Genomic DNA, 11489 nt, shown 5'->3' with positions numbered 1-11489 from the left:
ATTGGAAATTGTGTTGTAATTCATAATACGGCCTGCGTGTCATCATGTGATTGTGCGTGTTGTATATTTGATACGCGACTTGCGCGTCGTGCCTTTCTATTTATTTATTCCTATTGTAAATAGTTTAGACTCGAATGTAACTCTAGTTTCACTCTTTGTAATGTACAAAATGAAGTGGTGGAAGGTCTACGCGAGACGGAGTTACGAGGAGGGTGAGCAACACAAGGCGGTCACCAGAAGGAGCTTGAGAAGCTGTTGACCTTAGGTTGACCATCCGATATTCTCATTGGCTTGAGAAGATCGTAGTAGGGTCATGACTAATCATAAAAATTAATTAATTGTTTGGGTGTGTATATTTGATGCATGCTAGATTAGTAATTAATTAGTGTCTTAACGATTAGATTAGATCTAAGTCGCGCACATGATGCACCTCCACGATTAGATTAGATCTAAATCGAGTATATGATACATATCGTCGATAAGATTAGATCTCAATCGCATCAACTCAAAAATGCTTACCATGCTGTGATACCTATCACTACCTCGATCACATGTTGTTATTGAATCTGCCAAATGAGAGCAACACATATTATCTTGGTAGGGTACGGAGGGACAATCTTGGTCCCACCTATCAACGCATGGGTGAGTACAACTCAATTAGATTGAGTAACTAGTTAAATCAATTGGATCGAGTTTAACTATAGACATTTTCCAATGGTTGGTAGATAGATCAAAATCACGTTTATATTAACTCTTGGGTGTATTAGCCAAATCTAAATCGAGTTTTAATATAAATGCGGATCTTGATCCTATAAACAAGAGTTGCATAGAGATGTAATTGGTAATTAGTTACCTACCGATCAAACTAAGTCTTGGGCGATTTAGCCAAAGCTAACTCAGGGCATAGTATGATTTGGATCTTGTCCCACATGAATTCTATAATTCAGTGGAAGCATCATTTAATTAAAGGTCTAATTAGATGATTAATAGAATATGATATTTATTTTCTATATTTTTCTGTTGTAGATAACCATGACGTCAAATACGAACTCTTTCTCCCTGCTTTCCATCCTTGAGAAGGACAAGCTCAACGGAGCTAATTTCCTGGACTGGTACAGGAATCTGAGAATCGTTCTCACACAAGAACGTAAACTGTACGTTCTGGAGCAGCCCACTCCGGAGGCACCTCCTGCCACTGCCACGCGAGCTGACCGTGTTGCTTACAAGAAGCATCAAGATGACGCATTAGATGTGGCATGTTTTGCTCGCGACCATAAACTCTGAGCTTCAGAAGCAACACGAGTTGATGGGCGCTTATGATATGGTTGAACATCTTCGTCAACTATATCAAGGACAAGCGAGGCACGAGAGATTCGAGATCTCTAAGGCACTGTTTCAGTGCAAGATGCAAGATGGGACTCCCGTAGGCCCATATGTACTCAAAATGATTGGGTACATAGAAAACCTACAGAGGTAGGGAATCCCACTTGGCCAAGAGCTGGCTACTGATCTGATCTTGCAATCCTTGCCAGATAGCTATAGTCAATTCGTTCTAAATTATAATATGAACGAAATTGACAAGTCACTGCCTGAGCTGCTTAGCATGTTAAGAACTGCTGAACTCAACCTTAATAAGGTTAAGCCCAACTCCATTTTGATGGTGCAAAAGGGCAAAGGCAATGGCAAGCCTAAAGGTAAGGGAAAGTCCCAAGCCAAAGGCAAAGGCAAGGCACTGAAACCCAAAGGAGGGGTCGCCAAGGATGCTACCTGCTTCCACTGCGGTCAGACCGGGCACTAGAAGAGGAACTGCAAAATCTACCTAGAAGATCTTAAGAAGAAGAGAAGTGAGACTTTCACTTCAGGTATATATGTTATAAAAGTCAATCTATCTATTTCTTCATCATGGGTATTAGATACAGGATGTGCTTCTCACATTTGTACTAATGTGCAGGCGCTGAGAAATAGCAGGGCATTGACGAAGGGCGAGGTGGGCCTACGTGTAGGCAATGGAGCACGGATTGCTGCTGTTGCTATAGGAACTTTTCATCTATCTCTACCTTCTGGGCTTGTATTAGAATTAGATGAATGTTGTTATGTGCATGCTTTAACTAAGAACATAATTTCAGTTTCTTGTTTGGACAAGAAAGGTTTTTCATTTATAATAAAAACAAATGTTGTTCAGTTTATTAAAAAGATATGTTCTATTGTAGTGCACCTCTGATGAGCGGACTCTATATTCTAGACCTTGAGAACCCTATCTATAACATAAGTACTGAGAGGTTCAAGTCAAATAACATGAACAAAACCTATCTCTGGCACTGTCGCTTAGGTCATATAAATGACAAACGCTTATCCCAGCTCCATAAAGATGGTTTGCTGGACTCATTTGATTTTGAATCATATGAGATATGAGAGTCATGCCTTCTTGGCAAGATGACCAAGACTCCCTTTAGTGGACACAATGAGAGAGCGACTGACTTGTTAGGTCTTACACATAGTGATGTATGTGGCCCTTTCAATGTCACTGCTAGAGTTGGTTATAGGTACTTCGTTACATTTACTGATGACTTCAGTAGATATGGTTATGTGTACCTGATGACACATAAGTCAGAATCCTTTGAAAAGTTCAAAGAATTCAACAATGAAGTACAAAACCAGCTTGGCAAGAGTATTAAGATACTTCGATCAGATCGAGGTGGTGAATACCTTAGCCATGAGTTTCGTGACTATCTAGCAGTGTGTGAGATTCTATCTCAACTCACTCCTCCTGAAACACCACAGTGGAATGGTGTATCCAAAAGGAGGAATCGTACCTTATTAGATATGGTACGGTCTATGATGAGTCATACAGATCTTCCTATGTATCTTTGGGGCTATGCTCTAGACAAAGCAACCTTCATTCTCAACCGAGTTCCATCTAAGGCTATAATAAAGAAATCATATATGATATGGACTGGGAGAGATGTCCAGGTATCTTTTATGAGGATTTGGGATTGTGAGGCTTACGTTCGACGTCAAGTCTCGGACAAATTGAGACCCAAATCTTATAAGTGCTATTTTATTGGATATCCCAAGGAAAAAAAGGGATATTACTTCTACATTCCCAGTCAACACAAGATAGTTGTGGCTAAGACTAGGGTATTTCTAGAAAGGGATTTTGTTTCTAGAAAGACTAGTGGGAGTACGTTCGATCTTGAAGAAGTTCAAGATGTGAACCATAACACTGAAGCCTCGATGGAAGTTGAACTAGAACCACAAAGTGTTGTGGATGATGTTATTTCACAAGAAGTTGAGGAACAACAACCAGTTCAAGTAGACCTACCTCTTCGCATGTTTGATAGGGTACGTCGTCAGTCTGAGAGATATTCATTTCTCTTGTCTGACCATGATGACGTTGTGCTCATTGAGGATGAGCCTACCTCCTATCAGGAAGCTGTGATGAGACCAGATTCCAAGAATGGCTAGAGGCCATGAGATCCGAGATGGAATCCATGTACACCAACCAAGTATGGACTTTGGTTGATCCATCTGAAAGGGTCAAACCCATTGGGTGTAAGTGGGTCTTTAAGAGAAAGACTGACATGGATGGACTTATTTATAAGGGTCGCTTGGTAGCTAAAGGTTTCAAGCAAATTCATGGTATTGACTATGATGAAACTTTTTCTCTAGTAGCAATGTTTAAGTCCATTCGGATCATGATTGCTATTGCAGTGTACGACGATTATGAGATCTGGCAGATGGATGTCAAAACCGCGTTTCTGAATGGATACCTGCTTGAGGATGTGTACATGACACAACCTGAGGGTTTTGTAGATCCATAGCATACTGGCAGAGTATGCAAGCTGTATAGGTCCATTTATGAACTAAAGCAAGCTTCTCGGAGCTGGAATCTTCGATTCGATGATGCAATCAAACAGTTTGGTTTCATCAAGAATGAAGATGAACCTTGTGTCTATAAGAAGGTTGTAGGGAACACAGTTGTCTTCCTTATATTGTATGTGGATGACATACTACTCATTGGGAAAGACATCCATTTGCTGCAGTCTGTCAAGACTTGGCTAGGGACTTGTTTCCCAATGAAAGACTTAGGTGAAGCATCCCGCATTCTAGGCATACAGATCTATAGAGATAGATCTACGAGATTGCTTGGCTTAAGTCAGAGTACATACATTGACAAGTTATTACTTCGGTTTGCCATGCAGAACTCCAAGAAGGGATTTCTGCCGATGTCACATGATGTGAGTCTTTCGAAGACTCAAGGTCCCTCTTCTATAGAGGAGAGAGACCACATGGATCAAATCCCTTATGCTTCAGCCATATGATCTATTATGTATGTCATGCTATGTACTCGTCCTGATGTTTCGTATGCTTTGAGCATGACGAGCAGATACCAGTCAGATCTAGGTGAAAGTCACTAGATAGCAGTCAAGAATATTCTTAAGTACTTGAGAAAGACTAAAGAATATTTCTTGATATATAGAGGCGATGACGAACTAGCTGTAAAGGGTTACAGTGATGCTAGCTTCCAAACTGATCAGGATGATTATCGATCGCAGTCAGGGTTCGTGTTTTGCATAAATGGTGGTGTTGTGAGCTGGAAGAGTTCTAAGCAGGACACAGTAGCTAATTCTACAACAGAGGTCGAGTATATTGCTGCATCAGAAGCAGCAAAGGAGGCAGTTTGGATCCGCAAGTTCATTACTGAGCTTGGGGTGGTTCCTAGCATAGCTGATCCCATACAGCTCTATTGTGACAACAGTGGAGCAATAGCACAAGCCAAGGAACCTCGCTCACACTAGCGGACCAAACACATACTACGGCGCTTCCATCTCATTCGAGAGATCATCGATAGAGGAGATGTGAATATTTACAGAGTACCCACTGAGGCTAACATCGCAGATCCCTTGACTAAGGCTTTGGCACAGAGAAAGCATGATGGTCACACTAGGTCTTTGGGCCTTAGAGCATATACTGATTGACACTAGTGCTAGTGGGAGATTGTTAGTTAGAGCCCTAGAGCCAATCATTTGATGATTGTTGTATGGACTCGTTGTATCATATTCTTATATATATAAAGGCATTTGTTTATGGTTATTATGCTTACTTGTATTGGTGCCAAATAACTAAGTATAATAGCGTCCTTGAGTAGAAGGTTCTTACCTATATCAATCGGTTAGTTGAATCGATAGTGAGATGATATAGGGAACACTACTCTTAATCATTCCTAGTCAAGTATTAGCATTAAGAGACAATGTTAATGCGATTAGACTAGCATGTAGGTCTACTCGATGACTTGATCTCAAAAGTCATGGATATGGAGATATCAAGTTGACACATGGGTATGCATTGGAGAATGTATACTGAATGACCCGTCATGAGAAAGTATCATGGATCGTTATATGAGTGTCATATACTTTCTCATGTGGCTATTAGTATGACTATTAGTTCTTGGACCTGAAGTCACCATGTTTCCCTACATAAGGAGTTACATACTTTGGCTTCGTCAAACGTCACCCATAACTGGGTGGATTATAAAGGCGATTACTGGGTATGTAACAAATTATGCGGAGGGATGTGAGTGATGTAGATGAGATATATCCCTCCTATATGACGGGAGAGACATCGATATTCTTGATAGAGTGAGACCACTAAGTGCATGGTCATGCTCAAATGAGTCAATATAAGATGTTGAGCTCATTTGATTAAGTGAGTCTACTTGGGATTCAAGATTTAGATTGAGTAGAGGATGACACGGTCTATGCCTCACATTAATCAAACTAGATGTCAAGGATAGAAGGACACTTGTCATATGTTGTGAAGAGTCACAATTAGTAGTCACAAGATGATGTTGGATCTCAACATTCTTATAACTTGGGTTGTAATGATGTATTGCTAGATATCGCTCATTACTTATGCTTCTAAATGGGTTTAGGAGCATTACCAATGTTATAAAAACCTATAGGGTCACACACAACGGGCAATTAGATGGAGATTAGGTTCATTTGATGAATCTAAAGGATTAGGTCCATGTGATGAACCAAATTGGATTATGAATAATCTAAATTAGGCTAATTGAGTAGGACTCAATTTGGTTCATGTGTCAGATGAGTCTAATTTGAACTTAGACTCATTGAGTCAATTTAATTCAATGAATAGAGATTCATTAAATTAAAATTGACTTGAACCAATGGTTAGATTTGATCAACCATGGGAGAGAAGTGGTCAAGTTTGACTTGACTTGAGAGGAAGATGAAGGGTCAAGTTTGACTTGACCATTTGCCATCTCAATTGTGAGTTGACATTAAGTGGGCAAATAATGATGTGCCATATCACCAAGGCTAGCACATGTGTGTGCCACCTCATGAGAGAGACCAAGAGTTGTGACTCTTGGTATCCCATGGAGGTTTAAAAGGCTTTGAAGTGGTTGGCCACTTAATGGTTGTGTGTGAGTTTCATTTTGATTTTGTAACTCTCATCTTCTTCCTCAAGCTCTCTCTTCTCTCCCTCTCCTCCACCTTGGCCGAACCATTCAAAGGTGCTAGCACACCTTTTTGTTTGGTTTCTCCATCTCTTGCTTGTGTGGATACACATAGAGGAGTATCTACTTTGATACTCTCGAGATCCGGCGAACCTTGGACGAGCGAGATTAGCGAAGGGCATCGTATCAAGGGTAAAGCTCTTCTCCTTTGTAGATCTAGTTTAGATCTAGGCTAGAAACTCGTAGTCGAAGTTTTACATAAATATATTTCTTCGCACGGATCCGGTGGCGGGGTTTCGAGGTTTTCGCAACGCAAAAAGCGGTTTTTGCGGCCCGAAAAACCCAACAAAGCTGGGACGGAAGACTGCTCGAGGAGAAGGCCAGGAACTGGGTTCGGGTGAGCCCTATTCCGGATGGCCGAAATCACCCAAGGAAGCCGAACCAGAACAAGTCAACTGGAAGTTGACTTGTCAATGGTTCGGTCGACCGAACACCCTAATCGGTCAACCAAACCCCTTTACATCAGAGCACAACCGTTGGTGACACGTCAACATCACATCAGCCAGCGGAGAAGTGATCGGTCGACCGAACCTCATGATCGGTCAACCGAACCCAAGTTAACCTGACGTCAAGTTGAGCGAGATCATCGGGGCCAAGTCAAAGAAGTTGATCGGTCGACCAAACCGAAGTTTATCCAGAGACTCAGTCGAGCAATTTGATCGGGCCAACTCTGCTGGAGACCGGTGGCCGATCAGTCAACCAAATATAAGGATCGGTCGACCGAATCCAAGCTTGATCCACATAGACTACACTTGGATGGAAGAATGGGCAGGTACAGCAGGTTCGGTCGACCGAACCTGGGGATCGATCGACCGATCCCTCTCGAGTCAAAACCTGATTCCGAAGATCAGGTCATCCGATAAGCTTTAGAACCCCTATATAAAGGAGAGTCTCGGGCAGCTTTAGAGATAACGAAACAATGAAATCGAACTACAATTCCTGTACTTACATTCTAGCAATAGTTTTGTGCTTCCAAGTGTGTAAAAGGCTTCTCCGCCTTCAGAGAAGGAGATTGTTCATAGTGTTTTATTACTGCCTTGGATTAACAACCTTCTTGGTTGTAACCAAGTAAGTAGCTGAGTCTTCCTTTTTCTGTTCATTGTTTAGTTTTGCTTAAATTTATAACTATTGCATTTATTTGAGTTTAAATTGGTTGAGGAGGGTATAGTTTTTATTTGCAGGCAATTCACCCCCTCTTGCCGGTCCCCGCTGAACCAACAAGTGGTATCAGAGCCTAATAGCCTCAGAAGGACTAACCGCCGTCTAAAGCACAAAGATCAGAACAATGGCCGGCGTGAACATTCATCCCCCGAAGTTCGACGGAGATTTCGCTACATGGAAGCGAAAAATAGAAGTATTTTTTAAAACAGATTTTGGCATTCTTATTACAATGAAATATGGTTTTGCAGTTCCCAAAGACAAAGAAGAAAACCAATGGACGAAGAAGGAGCAGGCTGATTTCGTCGCTAACGGAAAGGCTGAGTTCCACTTGCTCAGCGTTCTTCCGCCCCAGGAAGTAAATCGGATCGGAAGCTACAACTCTGCAAAAGACCTCTGGTATAAATTCCTGGAGCTCCACGAGGGTACCTCGAAAGCAAAGCTAGCGAGGCGCGACATCCTTCGGACACAACTAACGAACCTCCGGATGAACAATGGCGAGAAGGTAGCGCAACTCCAAGCAAGGATTAAGGAGCTAATAACTCAACTAATCAATCTTGGAGAAGAAGTAATGAACTGGGATTCCATTCGATATGCGCTCAACGCCTTCCCCAGAACTCCAAACTGGGCGTCCTTAGTAGATGCATATTACATCTCTAAGGACTTTGAGGTAAGTAGTTTAGAAAACTTATTTTCTACTTTCAAACTTCACGAGTCTCGACTTTCAGAGAAACCAGTAGAGAAGTCGAACCTCAACATTGCCTTACAAGCCGAAAAGGACGATCTCGACTCCGAAGCATCGATCGACGAAACTGAAGCGACACTATTGGTAAGACGTTTTAGTAAATTTCTTAAAACTAATAAATTTAAATAGCAGTCGAAAAAGCATCAATACAAAAGAAGGACACTCCGATGCTATAATTACAATGCGGAAGGGCACATCAAGGATGACTGCCCCAAACTGAAGAAAAAGAATAAGGTGAAGTCTAAAAAATTGACGTCCTCTACACGCAAGAGCCTGAAGGCTACATGGGACGATTCTTCATCCTCCGAGTCAGAAGCTGAAGCTTTCTCTGGGCTAGCACTGGTGGCCAACCATCTCCTTGAAGACGACTTGAACTCAGAAATGAGCATAGATGAAGGGGGAGGATCATCAGAAGAGGAAAGCTACGATGAAGGGGGAGCCTCACCAAGTAAGGTAAGTGAGGTACGTGCACTAAAACCTAAACAGTCATTTCAATTTATTATAGCTCTTTCTAAAGACTTAGCTAAATTAGAAAAAAAAATACTGAATTGAAATTGAACTTAGCAAAAGCATGCCCACTAGAAATGTATGATAATTTAAAATTAGAAAATGAAAAATTAAAAGTTGAAATTGAAAAATTGAAAAATCATGATGCATGCTTAAATAAATTTTCAAAATCAAAATTAAGAATTTATGAAAAATTAAACTGGTATATTAGAAAATATCAGGGACAACTTAGGAAAGTTCCCAGAAACTATGTTCCCCCTAAATTTTTGAGTAACCCAGTAGGAAGGAATCTATACTGGATTCCAAAATCTTTACTAAATTAAAACTATATAAGTTAGAGCTTAACAGCTAGTAAATTAAACAATGAATTTCTTTATGAAGTTTTGTCTAAGGAAGTGGTTTGTGCTCCAATAACCAAGAAGGCCTAGTGCCTCGCCACGACCTGGAAGACGAAATATCAAAATAAAATATTTAATTAACTTTTTGATAAAAGTTTTAAAATTAGAATAAAACAATGCTTTAAAAGGTTACTTAAATATTTTTTTAATACTGCACATGAATTTTTGATAAATATTTCTGAACTTAGAAAAATTTCTTACCAAATTTTTGAATTTTTTTTTCTGTACCCCGTTTTTGCTGTGATCAAAGGGGGAGGATAAGTGTAAGTTCAGTTAAGGGGGAGGTTAAAATTTATTTTCAAACAATTAACTAACTAAATTTTGATGTTGTAATTACTTTAAATTGCAAATTTATTTCTAAAATGTTAGTTTAGTAATTTCTTTAAATTACTTTGTGTTTGGTTTTACCCTAACCTGAACTTGGGTTGATGCACATCAAAAAGGGGGAGATTGTTGGACCCCGTGGTAGTTTTGATGTAATCAACCAAGTTTAGGTTAGGTCCTGTTTGTCTGATCCCTGTGGCTAAGTGTGTAGGAACTTAGAAGCGCAGGAAGTCGAGCGGAAGACGCAGCTAGAGAGAAGGACGGCACAAGAAGGGAGCCGACGGGCTCGGTGCGTCTGAAGGACGAGAGAACTGCGGAAGAGTACTCCGGTGGGCGAGAAGAACGTGCGCAGCGTTCGAGGGACGTAAAGCCGGGACGGAAGACTGCTCGAGGAGAAGGCCGGAAACTAGGTTTGGGTGAGCCCTATTCCGGATGGCCGAAATCACCCAAGGAAGCCGAACCAGAACAAGTCAACTGGAAGTTGACTTGTCAATGGTTCGGTCGACCGAACTCCCTGATTGGTCGACCGAACCCCTTTGCATCAGAGCACAGCCGTTGGTGACACGTCAGCATCACATCAGCCAGCTGTGAAGTGATCGGTCGACCGAATCTCATGATCGGTCGACCGAACCCAAGCTAACCTGACGCCAAGTCGAGCGAGATCATCGGGCCAAGTCAGACAAGCTGATCGGTCAACCGAACCTCCTGATCGGTTGACCGAACCTCCTGATTGGTTGACCGAACTGAAGTTTATCCGGAGACTCAGTCGAGCAATTTGATCGGGCCAACTCTGCTGAGACCGTTAGCCGATCGGTCGACAGAACATAAGGATCGGTCGACCGAATCCAAGCTCGATCCACATACACTGCACCTGGACGGAAGAATGGGCAGGTACAGCAGGTTCGGTCGACCGAACCTGGGGATCGGTCGACCGATCCCTCTCGAGTCAAAGCCTGATCCCGAAGATCAGGTCATCCGATAAGCTTTAGAACCCATATATAAAGGAGGGTTTCGGGCAGCTTTAGAGATAATGAAACAACGAAATCGAACTACAATTCCTGTACTTACATTCTAGCAATAGTTTTGTGCTTCCAAGTGTGTAAAATGCTTCTCCGCCTTCAGAGAAGGAGATTGTTTATAGCGCTTTATTACTGCCTTGGATTAACAACTTTCTTGGTTGTAACTAAGTAAATAGCTGAGTCTTCCTTTTTCTGTTCATAGTTTAGTTTTGCTTAAATTTATAACTATTGCATTTATTTGAGTTTAAATTGGTTGAGGAGGGTATAATTTTTATTTGCAGGTAATTCACCCCCCTCTTTCCGGTCCCCGCTGAACCAACAAAGCAGACAAGGAACGAGGATCCTCCTCAGACGATGTGCTTGCTCAGGACGCGTGGAAAGGGAAGGCACCAAGGAATGATAATTTGCCCGAGCGGATCAACCAATCGTTCTCTCGGGAGATCTTGGGCGACCCTCTGCCAAGACACTATACCCCACTAGCGATCGGAGAGTACAATGGAACGACCGATCCGGACAACCACCTGACCAAGTTTGATAAAGTTGTCATGCTCCACCAGTACACCGATAGAGTGAAGTGTCGGGTCTTCCTCGCTACCCTCTCCGGATCAATGCAGCGCTGATTTAGATGATTACCGATCGACTTAATTTATAACTTCAAAAATTTCTGAGCGACATTCTTATACCATTATGCTAATAGCTGTCGTTATTAAAAGATAAACGTTAATACGTGTACACAGCTACAATACGCCTGATTGACATTAAAATTATTAACAATAAACTAAAAGTTATTTTTCACCTAC

The sequence above is a fragment of the Zingiber officinale genome, chromosome 5A (genome assembly GCF_018446385.1).
Source record: "Zingiber officinale cultivar Zhangliang chromosome 5A, Zo_v1.1, whole genome shotgun sequence".
In the NCBI taxonomy this organism is placed as follows: Eukaryota; Viridiplantae; Streptophyta; class Magnoliopsida; order Zingiberales; family Zingiberaceae; genus Zingiber; species Zingiber officinale.
Note: the sequence above shows the minus strand (reverse complement) of the source record.